At 47.9% G+C, this 10,849-nt stretch overlaps 1 long non-coding RNA gene across 1 annotated transcript; it reads right to left on the bottom strand.

The window, feature by feature from the left end:
- Nucleotides 1–8,192: 8,192 nt before the first annotated feature.
- LOC144333786 (uncharacterized) lies at nt 8,193–8,876 on the bottom strand. Its single transcript, XR_013402816.1, has 2 exons — nt 8,767–8,876; nt 8,193–8,473 (listed from the first exon to the last, which is right to left on the bottom strand). It is a non-coding gene; the product is annotated as an uncharacterized LOC144333786 (long non-coding RNA).
- Nucleotides 8,877–10,849: the final 1,973 nt, after the last annotated feature.

Genomic DNA, 10,849 nt, shown 5'->3' with positions numbered 1-10,849 from the left:
ATTCGGAGAGAGCATGTCTCTGTCCTCTGGAACAGAAAGGTGCTGTACTGGTCCTGCTGGTCTTCCTGAGAGGAGCCATGCAGAGACAAGCCTCTCCCCAGTTCCACCCCTCCTCCTTTGGGCACCCCTTCTCCCCACACATCAAATTAGCCTGAGAGTCCAATCCAGAATGCAAGGAAAGGAATGCAGGCAGGGAATCTCAGAGCCTCTCCCCACTGAGCTTATCTCCCTCGGCCCCCACCCCCCATCTCAGGCTTGCTCCCCCTTGGTAGAGTTCAAGGCAGGCTGATTTCCTCCAAGGTTGTCACAGACCAATTTTCTAAACTGCATGAAAACAGAAAACAAACTGAAAATCAGACCCACCAAAGCTCAAGTCTCAAGAACAGCTTGGCAGGCCTGAGCAACGTGCTAACAATTTCATGCTGTTTTAAGAGTTTCTAACTAAGCAACATGTACCAATAACCAGATGTGCCCCAACACCGGAAGAGGAGAACATGGGCTTCTAGGGACAGAGACTTAGAAAACAGGAACACACTCATCAAGAAACACAGCTTCCAAGCATGCTGGGCCTGGGGTTAGAAGGGAGGCTGTCTCCATTGGCCTGGATATGCCAAACTCACACTCATTCAGTTAAGTTGCAGATATTTTCATCAATGCCTGCTTTGTGCAAGTCACTGTGCTGGGTACTTGGGATACCACATAGATGCTCAGAGCCTGTGCAGGACAAAGTCAAGGGAATAAACATAATCACAACGCAATGTTATGCTCTGAAATGGAGAAGAGAAGCCCAGGAGAAAAGAGCTGATTCAGGATGCTTCTTAGAGAAAATTTGATTTCATTTCTTTCAATATATACATGGAACACTTATTATATGCTTAGGATACAGAAGGGAAAAGTCAGGCATAATTCCATCTAATAGGGAAAGCAGTAGTCATCAAATAAGTGAATAAGAGCTGTTGACTGTGCCTGCAGCAGGTGACTGGAGTATTTACTCAGCACCCACCGCATGCAGGCCGCTGGAGATGGGCTCAGCATAAACGCCCACCAGCCAAGAGCCACACAACCTTTGAAGCAAGCCAGACCCACCTCTTGTTTACAGGCATATTATGGCTTGTGAATGGGTCTAAATTTCCCCATGAGATTAATCATCTCCAGGTCTCTGTCACCAGGGCCCCCATCCAACTCTGAGATGACCACTGACCACTGTGGCTGGCAGAGGCCAGAGCCCTGGGCTGTAAGCTGCCCCATGGGACCATCCCCATGGAGTGGGGTTGGGGGTAACCCAGGACAGAAGGGTTCTTTAGACTTATATCCCATTATTTTGTCTTACCACCTGCTTGCAGTACACAACAATATTTTTTAAAGCCTTAAAATTATTGTGAAATAACACATTCATATTGCCTTTGAGGTTTAAACTTGTTAACTTGATAAATATAAACATGTAAGTTATAACATGATTTTGTAATGTAACACTATTTTGGCAATTCTTCTTTTTTTAAATATACTTGGAAGTAAAAAAATAAAAAGTAGCTAGCCTGAATTGGCCTCTCCTGGCCTGAGAGGTCGCTCCCAGTCAGGAGTCCTCCTTTGCCTCAGGAATTCCCTGGTTCCTAGCAAAAAGTACATTAACTCAGGCTTACTGCTGTCCTAAAGCCAGTGGCCTTCTTTATGAGGCTGTTTTTGTCACCTGTTACCTTGTTTATTGCACCAGTTGTGGAGTGGGGAGGGGAGGATAGGCATGAAGGTCACAAGTAGGTGGGAATTGCACACCTCAGGCCTGAGCCTCTCCTTGGTCATTATTTTCCCAGAATGACCTCTGGGTGGATAGAGGCTGAGGGTACAAAGCCCTCCTTGAACTAACACATGACAAGCCAGCACAAAAGAACTGCAAACAGGCCCCCCCTTATTAATGGGTTTGCTTAGAGCTGTTTCCCTGTTTAGGGACTTCATCCCAATAATTGCAGGCTCCATAATCATTAATCAGTCACCACTACTTTTCTGGGTGCCGACCACAAGCCCAGCCCTGTTCCAGCAACTGTGAGGAGAGAAGAGCAGAGAACAGGAACTCAGATTTATTAAGCGCCTGCCCTACTCTGGGCATTGTGCCAGGGGCTTAGTTTGCATAAGCTTGTAAATCCTCACAATGATCTGGAGAGGAAAGCATTATTATCCCCCTTGTACAGATGAGGAAACTGAGTCTCAAATTAACTAGCTCAAAGTCATCAGCTTGTAAGTGAGAAGCACAGTTTGAACCTGGGTCAGGCCAACTCACAAGACTTGGTTCTTGCACTCTGGAAGGTAAGAGACTAACTGCATTAGTCTGTTCTCATCCTGCTATAAGGAACTGCCCACGACTGGGTAATTTATAAAGGAAAGAGGTCTAATCGAGTCACAGTTCCACCGGGCTGGGAGGCCTCAGGAAACTTACAAACATGGCAGAAGGGGAAGCAAACGTGTTCTCCTTCACATGGTGGCAGGAAGGAGAAGTCCCAAAGGGGGGAAAGCCCCTTATAAAACCATCAGATCTCATGAGAACTCACTATACTGAGAACAGCATGGGGGTAAGCACCCCCATTATTTACCTCCCACCAGGTCCCTCCCATAACATGTGCGGATAATGGGAGCTACAATTCAAGATGAGATTTGGGTGGGGACACAGACCAACTATATCACTGTTCAAAAAGGGACAAGAGCTCAAGCCGGGCTCTCTGGACCATAGGAGCCTAGAGAGGGCAGGGGACAACAGGGCTGAGGTCCCAAGAGAAGACTTCTCAAAGGAAAGGCAGCACACACTAGGCTCTGAAGGGTGGAGAGGATGGCACACATTTAATAAATTGTACTCGGCACTTTCTCCAACCACTAAGTTCAGGTTTGGAAAGGACTGTGGAATTTGTGCCTCACTTGGGGGCCAATAAACATTTAGTAAAATGTCCAAGGAGGACATGTAGAGACACACACACACATGCACACAGATCCACCTTGGCAGCTCCAGATAGAGCCTGGAACTGGCACAATGAGAAAGGACTTCAGCAGGCAGCAAGTTACTGGCATCAGACACCAGCAGGGATTAGGGCGAGGGCCAAACCGAGAGGAGGAGATGTGGAGTCAGCAGGTCCTGTGACCACCCTGGACCTGGAAGGTTGGCAGCTCCCTGGGAATGTCTCATCCAAGTGCCCAATTTAGACCTTACCCCAGAACTTGAGAAATGCCAGGGAAGAGGAGAAGAGCCAGGAAATGATGATGAAGAGCAGGGACTCACCGAGAACTGGACCCTCTCTCCTTTCCTAGTCATTCCAGCCACAGCCCCAGCTCTGAGCTCCCACTTCTCGACCCCCTAAATAAGACACTAGTTGGGTATTCAGACCCCTCAGCTTCACGGGACGTAATGCACACAACACAAGCCTGTCAGGATTCACCTATCAATCTCTCCTGGGTGCTGGCTCTGTCCACATGAATGTCTCCACCAGGCAGAGACTCAGGGCTCTCAGGCCAAGCTTGGGCCTGGTTAGAGGTAAACATATGAGAGCCAGCCAAGATCTGGCCAGAGGGGCTCATGCCAGCCCAGCCCCAACTGGGGTATATGTGCCAGCCTGGGGGAATCCCACAGGACAAGCTGTTCTTTCCTAGAGCTCGGATAAGGATGTGAGCCTGACCCCAGGGGTCACCCAAGCCCATCTTCCATGGCTTCCAGGGCCTAACACATTGTCTGTATGACAGTCCACAGCACATTGATTTTGCCAATAGGCTGTGACTCCGGATTAGGTTCCAGAGTGAACTGCTGGCCTGGAGACCCAAGTCAGCTCTTTTTCACCAGCTAGGCCACTCAGCCTTCTGGAAAAGAGCACTGTGGTCTTGGAGAAAAGGCATGGAGGTCTGGGCCCTGGCTGAGAACCTACAAGCTAAACCCCAAAGAGTCAGCAAGGCCCAGACCCATTATCAGTCAGGATACCTCACCTGCAGACCCGCCTCTCACTCAGATGCCCCAGCCCTAAGCAAAATCTGCATGAGGACCAACCCTCTTAGACTAGGGGACCTTGCACATAAGAGTTGAGGCTTGTCCTGTCCTGGAGCTGCCCGTCCCATCACCTGGCTTCTCTCCCAATCTTCCACAGAGCCTCTCACTATTCCTGCCCTAAATGAAGTGGCCAGAGAGGCAAAAGGCCCATTTATCTTTTTTAATTAACCACCAGATACCGATGTTCTCTGGAGAGCCCTCCCACACCACATCCAGATTGTCTGTGGGAGAAGATGTTCTGGAAAGACCATCAGGAAGGAGGCACAAGAAGACAGAAAACAGAGAAGGAGACAGAAGAGCCTGGATTTCCCAAGCTAGAATCCCAGAAGAAACACAAAAACCAAGTCTGTGACCGTCAGGTAAATGACAGCGCTTTATTATTCTGGGAAGATGGTGGTGTCAGGAGGGAAGTGGGGAGGACTTACAACAGTAGATATTCTAAGTGAGAGCTCCTCCTGGGAGGCCTGCCAGCTCTCCCAAGCCTCACCACGCCTGCAGGGCCTGACCAGCAGAGGAGCCTCACAAAGGGGTCACTCGTCCTCTAGAACATCCAGAGAAAATTGGCCATGGCTCCAGAACCTGGCCCAGCCCATTTTCCAGCCTTCACGTGCCCTCCTGAGCTTTTCTTAAGGCTAATTGGTTCGGATACTGCTTCAGGACAGACCAGCACCAGCTTTAGACCTTTAGAAGGATAGGCTGGAGGGACAAGCCAAGGGTACCCTTCCTGATCATCCTGCATCTGGCTGCACGTCCCCAGCTAAGTAACCAGCAGTGGTGACCTCCCTAGCCCTCCTTCTCCAATCTTGCACTTCTGTCTGGCTGTAGCTGTGTATCTCTTGCTGGCAGCTGGCTCTTCCCCATTTCTCTGCCTCCCTTTCTCCAAGCCCCTTCACACTCTGAAGCCTGTGAACCCAGAAAATCTGAGACAGGTCTCAGTTAATTTAGAAAGTTTATTTTGCCGAGGTTGGGGACGCGCCTGTGACACAGCCTCAGAAGTCCTGACAACATATGCCCAAGGTGCTTAGGGCACAGCTGAGTTTTATACATTTTAGGGAGACAGGAGACGTCAATCAACATATGTAAGAAATACATTGGTTTGGTCTGGAAAGGCGGGACAACTTGAAGCAAAGGTAGGAAGACTCTTCCAGGTCACAGGTGATACACAAATGGTTACATTCTTTTGAGTTTCTGATTAGCCTTTCCAAAGTAGGCAAATCAGATATGCATCTATCTCAGTGAGCAGAGGAATGACTCTGAACAGAATGGGAGGCAGGTTTGCCCTAAGCAATTTCCAGCTTGAGTTTTCCTCAGTGATTTTGGGGGCCCAAGATATTTTCCTTTCACAAGCCTGCAGGGAATGAGCTGTTCTGAGTTGAACAGAACGGGAAACTGCACTTTTGACTCTGAATGTATTTCAATGGAGCAGCCTCTGCTGAAAGCCGGGTTCAGACACTGAACAGCCGCTTCAGGGAGATGTGATGGTTGCAACTTGTGAACCGTGCTTTCCTTTCCATTCCCTTTTCTCTACATTTGTCTGATTCACCAGCAGCTCAACACGTCGCCTCCAGCCCATCAAGGCCCTTCAGCCTCCTTTCTCTTGGGCATAAATTGCGCAAGCAACAACAGGAGAGGAGGGTACTCTGGAGGAACTCCCAGAAACCACCTCACCACCAAGGACTGCAAGTGAGCCCGGCAGAGTGAAGTTCAAGGACATTGTCCATAGGCACGGAGTCACACACACACACACAAACACTGGGGCTAGTTTGGGGACGCTGAGCAACACCTGTAGAACACAGGTGAAGTCCATGGGTAGCTATCAGAATCCTGTTCTCAGCCGGGCATGGTGGCTCACGCCTGTAATCCCAGCACTTTGGGAAGCCAAGGCAGGCAGATCACCTGAGGTCAGGAGTTCAAGACCAGCCTGGCCAACATGGTGAAACCCCATCTCTACTAAAAACACAAAAATTAGTCTGGCATCGTGGCAGGCGCCTGTAATCCCAGCTACTCAGGAGGCTGAGGCAGGAGAATCGCTTAGAACTCGGGAGGCAGAGGTTGTAGTGAGCCGAGATCACAACACTGTACTCCAGCCTGGGTGACAGAGCGAGACTGTCTCCAAAAAAAAAAAAAAAAAAAAAAAATTCCTATTAGAATCCTGTTCCCTGTTCTACCTGGGAACAGGATTCCAACAATCACCCACAGACTTCACCCCAAGACGGCAAGAGCCAGCTCAAGGCCTAGAGAAAGTGCCACTCACAGGGCAGATTTTCTGAGAATTTAGGGTTGTGTATGGAAGAGGGTTGTCAGATAAAATACAGGATACCAGGATAAAACTGAATTTCAGATAAACAACAAATTTTCTAGAATAAGTACGTCTCAAATATTGCATGTGTCATACTTATGCTAAAAACATTGTTTATCTGAAATTTGAATGTAACTGGGTGCCATGGGTTTTTATTTGCTAAATCCAGCAATTCTACAACTACCCGACTCCACAGTCATGTTAGAAATGATGACAGTACCACAGAGTAAAAAGAACAAGAAAATTGCAATCAGCTCACCTTTTGTTTATCCCTCAGGGTCTTCCTCTCGGTCCTGGCGCTCCCAAGTTCTGCACCAGAACCTCTCTTGCCTCCATCCCGCCTGACCCCTTAGCTGCTCTGAGCTCCTGTGGCCCAGGTGTAGGCCAGTGCTTTTGTCTCTTAACTCAGCTGCATTGAGGTTGAATTTTTCAAAAGGAACTTTATTAGAAAACTAGAGGAGCATATAAATATCTGAATTCATAAAAAAAAATCGTAGTTATCACACATAAGGAGATTAAATATCAAAGCCCTGGGAGCTAAGTCCAGCCATGGCCTACTCATTCTTTTTCTCCGAATGTTACTGGATCCATTGACTTGCAGTGAGGGTTTTTAAGCTGGCTGTACCTTCAGTGAAGCCGAACCAACATTCCGGAAGAGAGGCTCCACTGGCTGCATATTAGAATCACCTAGGAATCTTTTTGCCGCCTATCCTAGACCAATTAGATCAGAATTTCTAAGAGTAGGTTTGGGCATCGGGATATTTAAAAGCTCCCCAGGTGATTCTAATATGTATCCAGGGCTGAGAACTCATGCACATTGGAATCACCTGAAAACCTACTAAAAAATTGCTTGCCTCCCACCCTCAGAAATTCTGATTTAATTGATATGAGGTGTGGCCTGGGTATTGGGATTTTTAAAAGCTCTCCAGATGATTTTAATGTGCAGTCAAGTTTGAAAACCCCAGCTCCTCACACTTTGTTATAACACAGTCCAAATCTCCAGGGGATTTTACTAAACTGGAGATGCTGGGGTGGGGCCTGAGATTCTACATGTCTAACAAGTCCCAGGTGATACGATGCTGCCGGTCTTCATACCACACTTTGATTAGTAAGGTCCTAGATCAATGGGTCTCACAACTGGATATACAGTGAAATTACCTAGGGAGCCTTAACAACTACCTCAGCCTGGGCCCCACCCCAGAGATTCTGATGTAATCTGGACGAGGTGGGGTCTGGACATCAGGATTGTAAAAGCTCCCCAGGTGATTCTCATATGCAGCCAAGGTTGAGAACCTTGGCTGTAGACCAACATCTAGGCGTCATTTTACAAGTGGACCTGTGACCCCCCAGTGGGGAATACTGCTCTCCACAAGCCTTTCTGACTCACCTCCGTTCCCTGCCCCAGCTGGCAGAAGATACTTTCTTCTCCTGCCTCAGAAGGCCATGCCCTCTAGTAAAAATTCCCTTTCTCCCACTCCAGGCTGAAGAAAGCCTCTAATTCCCAGCTCAGTTGCAGAAGAGAGATGATTGCCACAATACCCTGAAAGCATTTCTGGTCAGGCCTGCCCATTTGGCCTTCCTCAACTTTACCTCTGATTATCAACCGTTCCCCCTGCTCAAGCAGTCTTCTCTAAGGCCGCCTCTGCCAGAGCAGCCACGGGCCACAGAGAAGTACGCTTCACCTGCCAGTCACAAGCAAAGAAGAGAAGTTCCGTGCTTTGACAGAACACTATCAATCACAGGTGCTGAGCCAGTTGCATTACTTAGCTGTTCCCAGGCCAGTTAACATACAACCTCTCCCCTCTCCTACCTCATCCTTTTGAAATGGAGTTGTGGTGACGCATGAAACAAGATGTGGCCTGCAGAGAACCAAAGGGAAAACGTGAAATTAATGAAATTATGACTCTATTTTGGGGTAATTTCCATGAAATTATTTATGAATCTTTTCTTTCCCTAAGGGGTGGCCATAAATCTCATCTTTAATGCATCTTCATTCGTAGCTTTCATCTTCTGATGGGCCTGCATCTTTTGTTGGAAGTTGGATGTTGTTGGTAGAAATGTTAAGTCCACGTCTTAGGTGTACGGAGTTTGTATAAAATATGAACTCTAATGTGTAGAATTTGCAGGTCGCTGAAGTGTCACAGTCTACTGAAATGGGTCTGGAATCAATAAGGTACACATCAAACTCAATTGTATTTAATTTTCATTGCTACCTAGAGGAAAGCCTTGCATGGCCCTACTCGCATGAAATTAAACATGAAAGCCCATCTGAAGTGTAGAAGCAATACTTAAAATGACCTGTAAATAGAGCAAAACATGGCAGCCCAGCCCATCGCAATATTATCGTTCATTTCTCTTTCCATAGTGGAGGTGACAGCCCCCGTAAGAAAATCGGAAGAGACACAAGCACATTGCAGATCTAAAGGAGAGCTAAGTGTTTTCAGTTACACACCAGCAGGGCTTCCCTCTCTGCACAGCCCTGGAGTCTCTTCCAAGTGGAAAATCACACTCTGTCCTTCAGCCTGAGAGTGAAGAGAGAAGGCAAGTAAAACAAGGACCTCCTGAACTTGGCCAGCACTCCACCCCTGCTGCCCCCCACCGCACCCAGCTCAGTTCCTTGGCCAGTGAGATAATGGAAGGTTCAGCCCTTGCAGCTGACGTGGGGTGGGGAGCAGACGCCCACTCTGGGCACTTCCAGCTGACACTGACCTTTCAGTCATGGAAACATTCCCCAGACCGACACTAATCGGGGGCACATCTGGCGTTTGGACTGCATCCAGATGGGGGTTTGTGTTAGTCGAGTCAGCATGATAACCCGCTGGGGAGGGCGGGAGGGGAGAGGACACAGCAGCTGAGAGCAATCCCCATCCTTGGCTGTGTGAGGGAGAGGTGGTCATGCTGTGGCCAGTGAGTCATAGACTAGAGACCACCTAATCCCTGCTCTCCCTGCTCCCTCCAACAGAGGACAAAACTGGATCCACCCAGAAAGGCAACTCGCCAGAGTTGCACAACTGGTCAGCAGCAGACTGCGATCTCAGTGTCCCGGGAAACGATCTCAGTGTCTCATCCACTCTATTGCACTGCCCACTTTCTACACTCTCTCAAAGAGTAGCGTGTTATTTCAGGATAAAATACATGCTAAGGTGATGAAAAGAGTCCAGCTGTTTCTTCTCTTTCACTTCCTCTGATTTGTAAAAGTATAGGATGATTTTCCAAGACAGTGACAAACCACCGTCGCTCCCACCCATTCCACCCACCCCAATTCTTTCATCATAGCTTCTTTTCTGGATTTGGAAGAAGAGGCTGCCCTTTCTGACTGTTTCATGGACTTTGTCACAAATCAACACAATGTCTTATCTCCCATCCCTAGAACGAGCAACTGCAATTGGGAATAAGACTTCATAGTATCGAAGGTCCAGCTACACAGGTCAGGAATGACAAATGGTCTTGGCCAGCTCTCAGCCTCTGCCTTTACAAAGTCTGACACCTGTTGCAGTCACGAATTGCACTGCTAAAGAGGTAATCAAGCAAACCAAAGCTAGGATAAAAGGGATTATGTCTCCACTCACCCACACAGAAAGAAGGCTGTCTCCAACTGCAGAAGGAAATTCTTTCCATGGGCCCTGGAGCACCCTCCCCACTTGTGGGCACCATGGTTCAAGTCTGCCCCAGTGATCCTCTCCTGTATAAACCTCCAGGTCTAGATTATGGAAACCAGGAATCTCATCCAGCTGCTCAAATAACAAAGAAGTTAGCAGGATCTTCTGGTATGAATAATTGTAACTGCAGAGATCTATTCAGCCTTAACTCTTTGCTATAAACCTACAGAGAAACAAGGAAGCAACCCAGGTAAAAGCAAGACAATGGTCAGTGGTCAACTTCCCAAGGTAGGTTTCAGCTTCCACATTAACTAATCAGCTTGCAGAGCTTGCAGCACCTTCTACATCCAGCCTGTAGACAAAGGGCAACTATCATCCACCAACTGATTTTGTCCTCTTCTGGAAGAATCAGAAAGGAAAAATGTCTTCACTTCATTTCTCCTACTGTCCTCAAGATCACCTCCCTCCCCAAACCCCTCACTTCTGTTGTCCTCTCTAAGAAATATGCTTTATCCACTCCAATGGGCAGGACAGTAGTAACTAAGACAGGAGAATGACCCTCCTCCTTGCTTTAGGGAAGTTATCAGTTCCACCCTCCTCAGGAAGCTCTGTAGTCTCTGAGAAGAGGCTCACAGACACCATCACTTTACCTAAGCCAGTTAGGTCCTCTGCTGGTGCCAGCCTCTTTTTTCCCCACCAATGAGTTGGTACAAAGCCATTCCGTGTTCCATGCCAAACCAGTTATTCGCAACACTCATCAAAATCCGCCTCCGTCCACTAACTCAGCACTCCTGCTTTCCTAGCATAGCCAACCTCCCTAACACCCTGACATCCTGGCCTTCAGCTTCACTATTTACATCACATGAGAGATTTGGGTTTTGAAAGCCCAATTCCCTCTGAAGAAAGTATGCAGATGATTCATCTTCTCTGAAAAAA

The sequence above is a fragment of the Macaca mulatta genome, chromosome 13 (assembly GCF_049350105.2).
Source record: "Macaca mulatta isolate MMU2019108-1 chromosome 13, T2T-MMU8v2.0, whole genome shotgun sequence".
In the NCBI taxonomy this organism is placed as follows: domain Eukaryota; kingdom Metazoa; phylum Chordata; class Mammalia; order Primates; family Cercopithecidae; genus Macaca; species Macaca mulatta.
Note: the sequence above shows the minus strand (reverse complement) of the source record. Positions and strands in the feature narration are given on the sequence as shown.